At 37.4% G+C, this 16077-nt stretch overlaps 1 protein-coding gene, 1 non-coding gene and 1 pseudogene across 2 annotated transcripts in view; 2 read left to right on the top strand and 1 right to left on the bottom strand.

Moving 5' to 3' along the window:
• LOC116660610 (translation initiation factor IF-2-like) overlaps positions 1-16077 on the top strand; it is a 200484-nt gene that overhangs the window by 49742 nt on the left and 134665 nt on the right. The window lies entirely within an intron of this gene.
• Positions 8480-8551, top strand: TRNAT-AGU. Its single transcript has one exon. It is a non-coding gene; the product is annotated as a tRNA-Thr (tRNA).
• Positions 13464-14580, bottom strand: LOC102515587 (annotated as a pseudogene).

The following is a 16077-nucleotide window of genomic DNA, read 5'->3' as shown; positions in this document are numbered from 1 at the left end:
CATCCTATTGGGTCAATAGATGGAATGTACAAACACAGACTTGGTTTCAGAGTGTTGGATATAATGGAATAAACCTAATGAGTAGTCATATAAGAAACTCAGGGATTTTGTGTTTTGGAATAAAGCTTCCCTTAGGGAAAAACAGAACGGATTTTCAGTTTGTCAAGTGCCTGAGTGTGAAAAAGCAAAGCCAGAACAATTGCACAGTCTCAGATAAACATAAACCCAGTAGAGGGACTATATTGTTTTCCACTAGAATGGCTTCAAAGTGAGAGTAATTTAATTTTTTTAAAGCTGAGTTTAAACTCAGGGTTCTACCCATGTATTTTCCTTGTTGTCTGTTTTAATAGCAAAATAGAATTTAAGATAAAATGAATAATTTCTTGCAGGTGTTAAATGGTATTTTGGATTAAAAAGTATTTTGTGTTAGTTTCTCCCCATAACAATGGTGTTGAAATATAAAAAGTGTCATTATTCTCATTATGAAAAGGAGTGAACAGAGACTGGACTGTTCTCAGTTGTTCTGTAGATAATTTTCTGGGTCCCTGCTCCATCATCTGGTCTTGGCTCTTAATGACTGACTCGGGTTGGGGAAGCCACCTGAAGCTAGTAAAGAGGGTGAAATTAATGAAACTCCATTAAGAAGCCACAAAACTTGACCTGATTAAAACTGGCTTCTAGCAAGTGGACCAAGTGCACAGCTGACTGGAGATTAGAGCCCTTGTCAGATGACCAGGGCTGTGTTCTTGAGCCAGTGTCCTCGTTCACAGGCAGGGCAAAGGATCTGCTTCCAATTTCTGACTTAAGTGTCAAAAGCCATTTTACCTAAAGAAAAAAAAAAATCAGTATTGTCCTTTCTAGCATATTTTATTCTTGGTATTACTCATTCTTTTCATTCACTCCACTGAGGCTTAATGTCAAAATAACATTTCAAGAGTGAGAGATGAGAAACATTAAACTGTCATCGGCTTCAGCACCTTAGTTTGAATTACATTCAACCTCAGAACCGAACTAGTTTATTTCATTATACAGTCATTTATCAGATGCCCGATATTCTGGGACATGAAGCAAGTACATTTGGGAAAGGACAAGGAAGGAAGGCAAAAGTTGGAAGAGGGGGACATGACACAGTCAAGCACTTGGGGAGTTTAGGCAGCTCGCTGGCATGTTAACTAGAAAGTGCTAAGCAAAATTATCTGAAATCTGATTTTTCACAAAACAAAGTTCCATGGTTGTGCCTAGATTCTCTAATTCCATTTGTGCTTTTCTCAAAAGCTATCATTTTCTTCCATCTTCTGGCAAGATAGGAAGGAAGGAAGAGGTTTATATCAGTAGATTAATTCTAGGACTTCATTTGACAATTTCAAGACGTATATCTGGTGGCAGAGTTGAAGGTGTAGCATTCAAGTAACTGTTGTTTAATTACGTCCATATATAATTAAATAAGAAGCAAAATATTTAGAAGTACAAACCCTTAAGAACTACAAAGTATTGAATACTTTGGTGTTTAATAATTACATGCTTACTGAAGTATTTGATCAAACTTTAAAAATAATATCACAAAAATGCAACCTAATAACACCCTATGGTATTATACATTTCTTAAAATGTCCACCAGCAAATGAAACTGTTTAAAATCAGTGCATGGACCATTGGAAGAACAGTTTAATCTTTTTACTGTAGAATTAAAAGATTTCTGAGACAGAGTGCCTTACAAAGTTTGAATGGATAATTCCAGAAATGTCTTAGTTATGCAGAAGACACCTTCCCCCTTTTGTTGAGAAACAGAAATGGAGTCTATGGCTTCCAGAATTCCTTTGTTCGATCTATTTTTATTCTTTTGAAAATTGAGCAAACCTGAATAAACAAGAGTTGTATTATTCCATAACTCACTTATAGATTTATGAGACATATTTTTGTTCCACTGTGCAAATTTGGTGACATGTACAGACAATATTATTGTTAAAGAGAATCTGGAGGCCATCTAGCCCAACCCTGTCTTTATAGGGAAACGCTCCTCCTAACGTCTGAGTGCTCCCTTTTCATTCAAGGGAACTCAACTAATTTAGCCCCTGGATTCTCTTTATTCATTCCAAGATCATTTATTTGATTAGTTAATTTGGAAGGATAATTGCAGTTTATGCAACTTATTATATGTTTGCTATAGTAAGTGAGAATATTCAATTCTGCTATATTAAAAACAAGAAAAACAAATGGAATAGATGAAACTCATAGGCTGTGTTAAGTACAAATAGTGAAGCTACTAACCTGTATGACATGTTTAAGCCGGGTAAAATAAATGGGAACACATGTGGGCTGAACACAAGAAGGATGGAACACATGAGAGTGCTACTTACAGATAGGAAAGGAATGGAAGGACTGAGTAAACATTAAATATTAATAAACCACTGATGATGCCATATCCAGATTGTCAGCAATACCATCCCCAAATCAGCCACCCAGTGCTGACACCAAGCCTGGCCCCGAGGATATGCGGATGCTGAAATTCAGAAATAAGGCATAACTGCTAAGCAGGTCATTGATAGCTAGAACTGTGTGGGTATACACGCCTCTGCATTTCTCCAATAGAGCAAGTGCGTAATGGCTCAAGGCACCATCCACCTGTTGGGCGCCTTGGTTCAATCTCAACCCTGATCTTTGTAACCATACCACCATTAGGGAAGGCTGATTCAGCACAGAGAAACAGGGCATGTGAACAGTGCATAATCCAGGATTCAGCAGTCCTTCTGACTGCTCTGATATGGGGAGTGAGACCTGGGAGCATGGGAAGACCTGCAGTGGTCCAGAGCTATGTTGGTTGGGGGTGATTTCCTTATTTATTCCTGGATTCCTTTTGATTTCTTATGATGGCATTACTCTTTGCATTGTTGTCACTTGGGAGAAAAAAAATCTGAATTTAATCAGTAACTAGAGAAAGAAAATACTACTAAGACAGAGTGGAGATTGCAAAATTGTGAGACGAGATGAATAGGAGTGAAGAGGACCAGGATGCTAGCTTTCATCTAATCACTGGGTCCTTCTGTGTTTATTCGCTGGCGGGTCAATATGAAAGCCACACCCAGGTGAACCATAGAAAAACACACTTTAACACACACACACACATACAGGAATACTACTCGGCCATACAGAAGAATAAAATAATGCCATTTTCAACAACATGGATGGACCTGAAGATTGTCATTCTAAGTGAAGTAAGCCAGAAAGAGAAAGAGAAATACCATATGATATCACTTATGTGTGGAATCTTAGAAAAAAAAAAAAGGCACAAATGACTTTTTCTTTTTTACAAAACAGAAATAGACTCATACAGACATAGAAAACAAACTTGTGTTTACCAGGGGGAAAAGGAGGTGGGAAGGGATAAATTAGGAGTTCCAGATTTGTAGATACTAACTTCTATGTATAAAATAGATAAACAGCAAGTTCCTACTGTATAGCACAGGGAACTACATTCAGTACTTTGTAATAGCCTATAATGAAAAAGAATATGAAAAGGAATATAGATAGATCGATCAATCTATATATATCTATAGATATATATATAGCAGAATCACTATGCTGTACACCAGAAATTAACACAACATTGTAAACCGACAATAAAAAAAAAACACCTTTCCATAGTTTAGGGGAGATCCTTGAAGGATATTCACCTGCTTTGTTTGGAAGTCCTTGAGTTAACTTACGAAGCTATTATTAAGTAGATATTGAAGCTTAACTCTCTGGGTAGTTTGATTTAAAGACAGTGGTTTAATTCTTCTGCATGGCAAATTAAATAAAGCCAGCATAGCTCTGGGCTGTGATTTCTCAAGCTACTCTATTTTCTTAGCTGAGACAATCATTTGTTAAGCTAATGGGAAATAATTGCCCAACTACATTAAAGGAGACATAATTTCTTCCAGAATTAATACTCCGCTCAGGATTAAGTTTTCTTTGGCAAGCCCAACTATCAAGAGCTAAGGAGGGGAAAGATCAGAAGAGGAAGTCATTCACTAGAAAAAGTGGATTTTGCGGAATAGAACCAGTACGACAGTGATAAGTGTGGGTCGATACAGTAATACTCAGCAGCTTCACCAAGCTCTCTTGAGAGAGAACTCTTTGGCTTGGGTTATACTTCAAGTAGAAAACATCACTCTTGTTGGAAAGAAAGTCCCCTTTTCAACCCAGCAAATCTGCAAGGAGAGTAGGCGAGAGCTGGAAAAAGAAGATCCTGGGTTTTTCACTAACAAAGTTGACATTTGGTGTGAAGACTGATATGAGACTCAGTAAATCAATGCCCTCTCCTGTTGGGTTGATATGTACTTAGAATATATTGAATATCTATTGAATGATATGTTAAATATGCTTAGAATAAAGTCATAAATATGGCTTCATTTCCCCATAACTAATCTATAAGGTATTCTTTCCACTATTTCTACACAGATGCAAATTATGGCATGGTTGCACAAAAAGGAAATTTGTTCTTTACGATACTTTAAAGAACAGTGTGAGTTTTAAAATATCTATGAATTCTAGTGAAGCAAAAGAAATGAATGATGTCATATGCGTGGTGAAGGGCCACACAGGGGGAGTCAACTTAACCAAAATTCTCTGATTATAAACGTTTATCAAAGCCCTACTCATTTTCCTTCCATGCCTTTGCTTTGCTGGGTCCTAACTCGCACGTTAGCCTCCCAGTGTGGTGGCCTGTTGCATTGGTAGCCTACTGCAACAGAGGGTTGTGAGAGATTTGCCTTAGTATTATATATCCAAATGTTTATTTTCATTACTCTAGGAAATAAGAGGGTTTATTAATATTCAATGGCTGTCATAGGTTTATGTCATTTTGGTTTTAAAGGAGATCTTAATGACCATCATTTTGGCACAAAGGTTACAAGGATTCACTGAGGCTAAGTACTTTTTGTAAGCTATGTGTAATATGTGGAGCAGCATTTTTTTTTTGCTGGTAGACGTTTTATTTTTTATTATGGATGCTTTTGCTGAAATGATGGCTTCTTTCCTGTGGTTTCTGAGAATCCTAAATCTGAATAGCAGGGTTGAGGAAGGGGTCCTGAGTGCTGCGTTCTGCCTGCCCAAGTCCCAGTACCAATCCGTGGAGCTGTTCAGGGGCAAGAGGGGCCACTCTCTGTGAGAGGAGGCCTCCACCATTGGAGGACGGGGAGTAGGAGACAGTGCATGAGGCCACCTGCCTCCAGCCTGGCTGGGCACATTCGGCAGTCTGCTGCCTCATGAGGCAGGAAGGGGAGCTGGTGGTCTGTACTCAAAAGTGGCTGGCCATGCCAGCTTCAGCTGGGAGAGGAACAAATCAGGAAGCCACAGAGTAGGCAGCTCCAGCCAGCTGTCTGTGTGCACACGAATTCCCCCAGGGACACAGACGGGAAACGGGGGCAAGCTGGGGTTAGAATTTCTCAAGTACTGGGCTGTTTTGTTTCTGTCATCCCATGTTGTTCAAGTTCTTTGTTTCTGTTTTCTCAGGGGTAGGATTGCTAGATGTAGCAAGTAAAAATACATGCAACATTTGAGATTTACTTATACTAGAAAATTATTTATTGCTTACCTGAAATTCAAATTTAACTGAGCATCATGTGTTTTATCTGAAAATGCTATCTGGGGATAAGGGGAAAAAACCCAATGTTTAATGAGAACTGAATTAGTTACTTTTACTTATTTCACTGAGGTGTCTTAAGAGCAATTCTGCAGCTTAAAAAACTTTTAGAAAATATTTTTATATAAATATTGGTGTCATTTTATATTTTTATGAAGGAAGACACTGAAGCTTGGAGAGTTCATACTCTCAGTGCCAAGAATGGAGCGTGGAAATTAAACTCTGGAGCAGGGAACTGATGAATTAAAATGTTTGTGATTTTCTTTTTAATACTCCTGAATTCCTTTGGGTTCCTTTTGTTTGCTTATTTGTTTCATTTCCTTGTCTTGAAGGGGGAAAAAACCCTGTCTTTTGTTTGTGCTTATGTAGCTAAAGAAAACTCTGGGTTTTAAGCAAAAACTCTAGGTGGAGGATAAAACTCCTATACTAAAACCAGGTAGAATTTGCAAAATGTTGAAGTGAGATGACTGGGGTGATGGCCAGGTGTTCCAGGCAGACAGTGAGGATGCTGAGTCCAACCACATGGTCTCTTTTTTAATTTTCTCCTTGCCATTGGCCGGTCTTTCCTGATTTTAGTAAGTTTTCCCCGATCCCCACCAGCCTGAGCAAACAAAGGTTAAGTCATGTTGGCCAGATAGTGAAAAGGTATTATTCTTACATCTTTCTTTCAAAGCATTTTGGTGGCATTAAAATTGCCTCTTCTTGTTTTTCTTCTTTCCCCTACTTTTCAGGTGGTAAAGATTCCCTCCTCTCTGTGAACTGTATTTCTTGGAATTGCAAACCGCTCAAGTGTTCTCCAAGAACGTCCTCTCATTCCCTTTGACAGTTTTGTGGTGGGTGTGTGTATGTGTGTGTTTTGGAGTCGGGGGTGAGATCTGAATATGTGAATTCTGCCCTTTGGAGATATTGAGACTAGGCTCAACCTCCAAATGTCTTCAGGTCTCTCTCTTTCTCTCTCATCTGGTCACTTACACATGAAAGACTTCCTTGCTTGTTAAGAAATAAGCTTCTCCAAGCTTCTGGCCCCACAGTATCAGTTTACAGCTCCCACCCTAGTGCAGGAGAGTTTGGCATGCTTCCAGGGTACAATCGAATCTATCCACTGTGGTCTGGCTTTCGGGGTCTGTTCTTTCTCTAAAAGTCATTATTTGGAGCTTAGGCTAAAGCCCTTAACTCTCCCTATTCCCAGGCCTGTGGAGAACAGTATCTTCTGGTTTTGCTCCATTTAAAATCAAAGTTAAACTCTTAAGCACCTATCTGTGCAAAAGAGCATTGTCTCTGCTTTTCAAAATACGTGTTCTCCTAGTTCTCATCATGAGGCTCTCAATCCCCAGGTTTTCAGTCTCTAAGCCTGAGGATCATCTTACCTTTGGCATAAAGTACTACTTTTCCACTTTCCTCTTCTCCTTCAGGGAAGGCATATTCCGATTCCCGAGGCCTTAAAACATCATTGCCCATAGGTTCTGCAGTCTGAGAGTATAGAATTTGGAAGACAATTTCTTTACTTTAGAGGCTGTTCAAGTGTAACGCAGGAGAATAGAGTGTTATGCAAATGATTGATTTCAAGTGTGCATCCAATCAATTACTTTTTTTCTTCTCTCCCACAAAGCATTTTCCAATTCTCTCATTGGAATTGAGTTTTTCAGCTAAATCATTCCATGGACAGGCAGTTATGGTTACTTTTTTCTTTTACAATAAAGTCCTTCCAACTGCAGAAGGTATTGTGCATACTGACTGAAGTTACATGTTTCTCTCATTGTTATATTTGGGGTAGAATAGACCATACCCCAATGTTTACTCAGCACCTCCTGGGTGTAATGAGCAGTATACTTGATTGGGGAAGTTTGAAAAATGGGAAGGGGAAAGTTACTTGAGCTTTTAAAAAATGATTTAGGAATAATATGAAGAACTAAATCTCAAACTTAAAATAGAAACAAGCTGAGTTAGTCCTGAGATGTTTACCATTAGATTAAAGAAACCAACCATGCTGTGAACCTTAACAGAAACCTTATTCCGGGGGAGCCAGACATGACCTGAGTACTAGTGGAGAGAAGCATTTGGGACCACTCAGATTCACAGAGTCCTTAGATGTAACTTGGAGCATATTTAAAATCACTTTATCAGAGCTGAAAACTCGGGAGGTGGGGAACAGAACTTCACAGGCCAGCTTGAGATGGAGGGGAAGTCAAAGCCAGGTTGAGAACTTCTTGCCAGAACATGATATGTTTTCCAGTTATTGGCTTGTCCAATACATTTCCATTCAAATCTTCAAGGCCAAAGCTTGATACTTCCTGTGTCTCTGGCTGACTTCAGCCTCATGTGGATGTAGGAGCCTAATCCTTGCATTTTCTTCTCTTTTAGTGGTTGGAATCTAGCTTTGTAATTTAAGTTGGTTATGCTAAAGAGATGGGAAGAAACTTTTGGCCTAGTGAGTACTTTATTTGACTTTCAAAACAACTTCTTTGAAGCTGATGATCTCACATCTACTTTTAATATAGTAATTATTCCATTACCTGAGATTAATTTAATTGTAGTCAACTGTAGTTTCAAGTCATTCTCTTAAAATGTGCTTAATGTTTGGCTTAGTTTGAATGATCCTTAAAAAAAGATCATTTTGGACTTCAATAGGGCTTACTTGACCACTTGAAGAATTCTGGGATATGAGTAGTTTCTGAGCATGGGGCATATACATAAATTTTATAACATGTTCTATAAAATGTGATTGCAAAGAAACTTAAAACATCCAAGTGAAGGTGAACTTTGATGTGGTAATCGCGTATCTGTGATACTTAGTGCAATATTTAACAAATGTTTATTAAATACTTGCATTTGCAAATAAGAAAAAGCCCTAGGGAGGAGGGTATAGCTCAGTGGTAGAGTGTGTGCTTAGTGTGCACAAGGTCCTGGGTTCAATCCCCAGTACGTTCATTAAAAATAAATAAATAAATAATTTAATTAACTCCTTCCCAACCCTCCCCCCTCCCCCCGGCAAAAGGAGCTAAAGGAAAGAAGGAAGGAAGGAAGGAAGGAAGGAAGGAAGGAAGGAAGGAAAGAAGGAAGGAAGGAAGGAAAGAAGGGCCCTAGTAAGGAGAAGCCACGAGATAAGAGAACATTTCCAAAAGCTAATTTCTTACATTAGTTTTGTAAGGTGTTAATAGGTCTTGCTCAGAAAAGGGACTTGCTGGTTAAATCAGCTTGAATTATGCTGGGATAAATAGATACATTTTTTCCTTTGAGGAGCTTCCAATATGTTCTAAAATAGTTTTGTCCTTGGTTTGTTGTTGTTGTCGTCGTTGTATGTGTGTGTGGGTGTGTGTGTGTGGGTGTGTGTGTGTGGTGGTGGTGGTATGCCTCTCTGGACTAGGATTCTGCAGAATATACTAAAACAAACATAGATGAGATGATGAAGTCAGCTAGTAGAGGGAAAGAAGAGGATGGGCAGAGAAAGGAGTGATACATGTTAACGGTGGGGCAGTAGAGTGAAGATTTATGTGGGTTGAAACGAAATGGTCATCCAGTTCCATTGTCTATAAAGCAATTTGATACTTATTTATTATTTGATACTATAAGGCCCAGGCTCCTTGCTATCATAATATAACACATACATAGTACATATATATACTTATTTATTTGCAGTGCCCCTTGTCTCACTCCCCTCCCCAACCTCATATACACATCTTGCTCCATCCCACCCTGATCAGGGCTAGCCAGAGGGAGTATTCTTTGCTTGTAATCCAAAGTGCTTAATATTGAATAACAATAAATTATATCATTTAAATAAATTCATTATCTAAAATTTTACAGTTTTTTTTACTTTCCAGATTCATTCACGTACATTACCTCTTCTATTTCTCCCAACAATCCCTACAATAAAGTAGGCATTATTTTTACTGTGTTACTAATTAAGATAGTGTAGTTCTTAATCTCTTGAGGGCAATGATTGACTCTTTTTTGGCAGAACAAGTCTTCATTTTGAGAATATTGCAGCCAGTTAGAAGCTCTGGTTCCTAGGCACTGTATCAAAACCACTTCTATATGATTTTTCCAAATGCTCCCTAAAGCTGAGAGTCCAGAATCCTGCAGAAAGTATACGATTGAGCTGGAATTCCAGTCTCAGTGTACTGACTACAAAGCCCATTGTTTTTCTACTAACATGGTGAGGTGCGTCTTCCTACCAGAAAGTCTTATAACCAGATAGCAGGTGAAACTAGACTGTACCTGAAGATGACTGTTGAATGAATGAATGGATGGTTGAATAAGGCAGCCGTGGAGGCCAGGTACCAATTTAAAATTACAAAATTGAAAGGTAGAGTGTTTGTTAAAATTCCTTTTATAAAACATCATTTGAAATTGCTTTTGGATGGAGGAAATCCTTTTTAAAAAGCCATATCTGTTGCAGAGATTATAGAAGTTAAGAAAAACTGTAGATTCCACTTATGTAATATTTACATTTTACTCTTTTATGAAGAAATCAGTGGAAAAGTATATGAATCACATCTTTTCTTTCTTCAAATAGTATCTATCATGTATTTTCCATGTACTAGTAATTGAAAAGAATGAAAACACATAAAGGGCAGTGAACTGTAGTTGGGAACTATTAAATATCCTGTGGAAAATTATCCTGAGTCTCATTAACGATGATTTAGAAACAGTCATGAGTATCATTTCAAAATCTGCCATTTTCTAGCCATTTTGTTCTGTGAGTGGTTGAAAATCAAACCCGTACAATTTGAATTCCTGTGAAATTATAGCACAGTCTTCTGTCCTTCAATAGCAATGCTTAAAGCCACTGCCAGCCCATCATCATTCCACCAATCTGAAGAAATTTGATGTCCTGAATATCCTTTGGTGTATGTAGATATTTGAAACAGCTCTTCTGGCCAAGAATATAGATCATTTGCCAAATAGGGGCAAGATGATAGATAGTATCATGGCAGAGGAGCAGATGTCACAAAAAATGCTAATGAGGAATGAAATTTTATGGAGAAAAGCTAGCAGACAGAGCTGGAGGAAAACAGATGGGGTAAGCCTGAAAGTGGCATCCTTGTGTTGGCATTTTGTTTTCAGAACAGTTGTTCTAATACAGACTTGTCAGGTATAAAATGTGTTTTATCTTACTATTCAAATTATATGTTATATTCTGGTTCATCATGAAATGGTTCTTTACAGCATCAGTCTCAGTCATGGATCTGAACACTGTTGATTCAGCAACCTTCAGAGAAAGCTGTGTGTACAGTACATTTTGGTTTTTTTCCTTTATATTTTATTGTATTGATTTATAATGTTACGTTTCATGTTTCACATATAAAACAATATATTTCTACTTTTGTAGTATAGAAGCGTGCTCACCACCAAAAATTTAGTTTCTGTCCATCACAGTTGATCTCCTTCACCCATTTCCCCTCTGGCAACCACTACTCTGTTCTCTGTGTGTTTGTTTTTGTTTGGTTTGGTTTGTTCATTTATGTTGGTTGATTGTTTGTTTGTTATATTCCACATATGGGTGAAATCGTATGGTATTTGTGTGTCTCTTGTCTGACTTATTTCACTTAGCACAATAACTGTCAAGAGCCACCCATGTTGTTGCAAATGGAAAGATTTCATCATTTTTACAGCTGAGTTAGCATTTCATTCTGTGTGTGTGTGTGTGTGCGTTTGTGTGTGTGTTTGTGTGTGTGTGTGTGTGTTTGTATCCACATCTTCTTTATCCCCTCATCTGTTGATGGGCCCTTAGGTTGTTTCTGTATCTCGGCTATTGCCATGATGAACATAGAGATACGTTTATCTTTTCAAATTAGTGTTTTCATATTCTTTGGAGAAATACCCAGAAGTGGAATAGCTGGATCATATGGTAGTTCTAAGTCTTAATTTTCTGAGGAATCTCTATACTGTTTTCATAGTGGCTGTGCCAGTTTACATCTCTCCAACACTGTATGAGGAGTGCCTTTCCCCCACATGATTGCCAGCACATGTTTTTCTTGCCCTTTGATAGTAGCCAGTCTTCTAGGTGTGAGGTAGTATCTCACTGTGGTTTTAGTTTTCATTTCCCTAATAATCAGTGGTGCCAAACATCTTTTCATGTGCCTATTGGCCATCCATCTCTATATCTTCTTTGGAAAATGTCTATTCTGCCCGTTTTTAAATTGGGTTGTTTGTTTGGTTGTTGTTGTTGAGTTGTATGGGGTCTTATATGTTTTGGATTTTAACCCATTTTTGGATATATTGTTTGCAAGTATCTTCTGCCATTCAGGAAGCTGTCTTCATTTTGTTTATGGTTTCCTGTGCTGTACAGAAGTTTTCAGTTTGATGTAGTTTCATTTGTTTATTTTTTCTTTTGTTCCTCTGGCCTGAGGTGACATATCTAGAAAGATATTGCTAAGACTGATGTCAAAGAGCATACTGCTTATGTTTTTAGGAGTTCTATGGGGTCAGGTCTTACATTCAAGTCTTTAATCCATTTTGAGTTAATTTTTGTATATGGTGTAAGTTAGTGGTCTAGTTTCATTTTTTTTTGTACGTGGCTGTTCAGTTTTCCCAGCATCCATGTTAGAGAGACTGTCCTTTCACCATTGTATGTTCTTTGCTGCTTCGTCACAAATTAATTGCCCATGTGTGTGTGAGTTTATTTCTGGGCTCTCTCTTCTATTCCATTGATGTATATATTTGGTTTTCTGCCAATACCGTACTGTTTTTATTACTATAGCTTTATGATATAACTTGAAATTAAGGACTGTGATACCTCCAGCTTTGTTGTTTTTGTTTTTGTTGTTTTCTTAGAATTGCTTTGGCTATTAGGGTCTTTTGTAGTGCCATATAAATTTTAGAATTTTTTGTTCTATTTCTGTGAAAAATATCCTCAGGTTTTGATAGGGATTACACTGAATTTGTAACTAATAGTTGTAGGTAATATGGGCATTTTAACAATGTTAATTATTTCAATCCATGAGCATGAAATAGCTCTCCATTTACTTGTGTCTTCTTTAGTTCCTTTCCAAAATGTCTTAGTTTTCATTGTTATAGGTCTTTCACCTCCTTGGTTAAATTTATTTTTAGGCATTTTGTTCTTTTTTTGTTGTGATTGAAAATTGGATTTTTTTCTTCATTTCCCTTTCTGCTGGCTCATTATTAGCATATAGAAATGCAACAGATTCTTGTATGTTGATTTTTTTATCTGACAACTTTATTGTGTTCATTATTTCTAAGGTTTTTTAATGGAGTTTTTATAGTTTTCTATATCTAAAATCCTATCATCCACAATAGTGACAACTTTTAATTCTTTTCAAATTGGATGCATTTTATTTATTTTTCTTGCCTAATTGCTTTGCCTAGGACTTTCAATACTATGTTGAATAAGAGTGGCATAAGTGGGCACTCTTGTCTTGTTTCTGATCTTAAAGGAATGGCTTTCATGTTTTTAACCATTGAATATGTTAGCTGAGGATTTGTTATATATGGCCTCTTTTATGTTGAGGTATGCTCCTGCTATACCCACTTTATTAAGAGTTTTTAATCATAAATGAGTGTTGAATGTTGTCAAATGCTTTTTCTTCATCCATTGAGATGATTATATGGGTTTTTAAATACTTTTTAAATTGAAGTATAGTGAGTTTACAATGTTGTCTCAATTTCTGGTGTACAGCACAATGCTTCAGCCATACATCAGTATACATATATTCATTTTCATAGTGTTTTTTATTCTTTATTTTGTTAATATGGTGTATCATGCTGATTGATTTGTGAATGTTGAACCATCCTTGCATCCCTAGAATAAATCCCTATTGATTGTGGTGTATGAGTCTTTTAGTGTATTGTTGTATTTGCTTTGATTCTTTTTTGTTGATTTTTTTTTTTAGATATTTGAAATACAACTTTATTCTGATTCTAAACGAAAAGGAATGGGAATGACAGTAACAAACAAGATTTCACCACTGAATATTGTGATGTGACTGTAGCAGTCTTATATTTGAAACTCAGGGAGGAAACAACTGCGTTCCAAAACAGCTAAATATGCAGGTCCAAAAAAATGAAGGTTTTTTTTTTTTAACTGCCACATTCACTCCAAAGCCCGTTCATCTCCTTCAGCATCCCAAAGATCAAGCACATGTTCTGCTTAGCTATAAAATAAAGTGGCAAACACGCTACACTACTGACATCACGGAACAGTTGCCTATAATACTGGACTTCTGATGCTGGGCTCCAGCTTCACTTTCTCACAGGTCGTCATCTTCATCCGAGATAGCAGTTGTCTGCTCAACCTCTAGATCGTGCTCATACTGCGCAGCCAGGGCTGGGTCCATGACCACCTCCGGCAGGGCCAGAGCAGGCATGGCGACGAACTCCAAGTTCGGGTCTCCGATCAGTTTTCTAGCAAGCCAGAGGAAGGGCTTTTCAAAGTTGTAGTTACTTTTGGCAGAAATGTCATGGTACTGAAGATTCTTCTTTCCGTGAAAGACAATTGATTTTGCCTTAACTTTTCTGTCCTTAATATCCACTTTGTTGCCACACAACACAATGGGGATGTTTTCACACACTCGCACCAGGTCTCTATGCCATTTCGGCACATTCTTGTAAGTAACTCTTGATGTTACATCAAACATTATAATGGCACACTGAGCTTGGATATAATAGCCATCTCTCAGTCCACCAAATTTCTCCTGACCAGCTGTGTCTCATACGTTGAACTTAATAGGCCCTCTGTTGGTATGCAACACAAGGGGATGGACCTCAACACCCAAGGTATCTACATACTTCTCAAATTCACCAGTCAGGTGACGTTTCACGAATGTAGTTTTTCCAGTACCACCATCTCCCACCAATACAAGTTTGAACTGAACTTGAGGTTCTTCTTGGGCAGCCGTCATGATGTTACTTCCAGAAGCGTCTCCGTGCCCGTCGGACTGAAGCTGTTGATATTTTGTTGAGGATTTTGCATCTATGTTCATCAGAGATATTGGCCTGTAATTTTATTTTGTGTGTGTTGTCTCTGGTTTTGGTATCAGGATGATGGTGGCCTTGTAAAATTGAGTTAGGAGGTATTCCCTCCTCTTCAATTTTTTTGGGAATAGTTTGAGAAGGAGTGGCATTAAATTTTCTTTGAATCTTTGGTAGAATTCACTTGTGATGACATCTGGTCCTAGACTTTTGGCTTTTTGCAGGGAAATTTTGATTACTGTTTCAATGTCTGAACTGGTGATCAGTCTATTTAGATTTTCTATTCATGATTCAGTCTTGGGAGATTGTATGATTCTAAGAATTTGTCCAATTCTTTTAGGTGGTCCAATTTGTTGTTGTATAGTTGTTGATAATTGTCTCTTATAAGCCTTTGTATTTCCATGATGTCTGTTGTTGCTTATCACTTTTATTTCTGATTTTTATTTATCGGAGCATTCTATCTTTCTTCCTGAATGAGTCCAGCTAAAGGTTTGTCAATTTTGTTTATCCTTTCAAAGAACCAGTTCTTAGTTTCATGATCTTTTCTATTGTCCTTTTAGTCTTCATTTATTTCTGCTCTGATTTTTATTAATTCCTTTCTTCTACTGACTTTGAGCTTCGTGTGCTCTCCTTTTTGTAGTTTGTTTAGATAGAAGGTTAGACTGTTTATTTGAGATTTTTCTTGTTTCTTGAAGTAGGCCTGTATTGCCATAAATTTCCTTCTTAGTACCACCTTTCCTGTATCCTGTAGATTTATGTCATATTTTCATTTTCATTTGTCTTCAGATAATTTTTGATTTCTCCTTGGGTTTCTTCATTGACCCATTAGTTGTTTAGTAGCATGTTGTTCAGTCTCCACATATTTGTCACTTTTTCAGCTTTCTTCCTGTAGTTGATTTCTAGTTTTGTATCATTGTGATCAGAAAAGATGCTTGATAAGACTTCGATCTTCTTGAGTTTATTGACCTTGTGTCCCAGCATATGGTCTATCCTTGAGAAATTTCCATGTGCACCTGAGAAGAATGTGCATCATGCTGCATTTGGTTGGAATGTCCTTTGCAAATCTGTCAAATCCATCTGATCTAATGTTTCATTTAAGGCTGCTGTTTACTTTTTGGGCTTTGTGTCTGTCTGATCTATCCTCTCATGTAAGTAGTGTGTTAAGTAGTTACTATTTTTGTGGTGTTGTCAATTTCTCCCTGTAGGCCTGTTAATAATTGTTTTAATTGTTAACAATAATTATTTTGGTGCTTCAATCTTGGGTCCATATATATATATATTAATTATTATTATGTCTTCTTGGTGAATTGTCCCCTTTATCGTTATGTATTGTCCATCTTTGTCTCTTGTTACCTTTTTTGACTTGAAGTCTATTTTGTCTGATGAGTGTGGTGACACTCACTTTTCTGGCTGCCATTTGCCTGGAGTATCATCCCTTCACTTTAAACCTATGTCTATCTTTAGAGCTGAGGTGAGTCTCTTGGAGGCAGCATATAGTTGGATCTTCTTGTTTAATCCATCCA

The sequence above is a fragment of the Camelus ferus genome, chromosome 30 (genome assembly GCF_009834535.1).
Source record: "Camelus ferus isolate YT-003-E chromosome 30, BCGSAC_Cfer_1.0, whole genome shotgun sequence".
Lineage (NCBI taxonomy): Eukaryota > Metazoa > Chordata > Mammalia > Artiodactyla > Camelidae > Camelus > Camelus ferus.
Note: the sequence above shows the minus strand (reverse complement) of the source record. Positions and strands in the feature narration are given on the sequence as shown.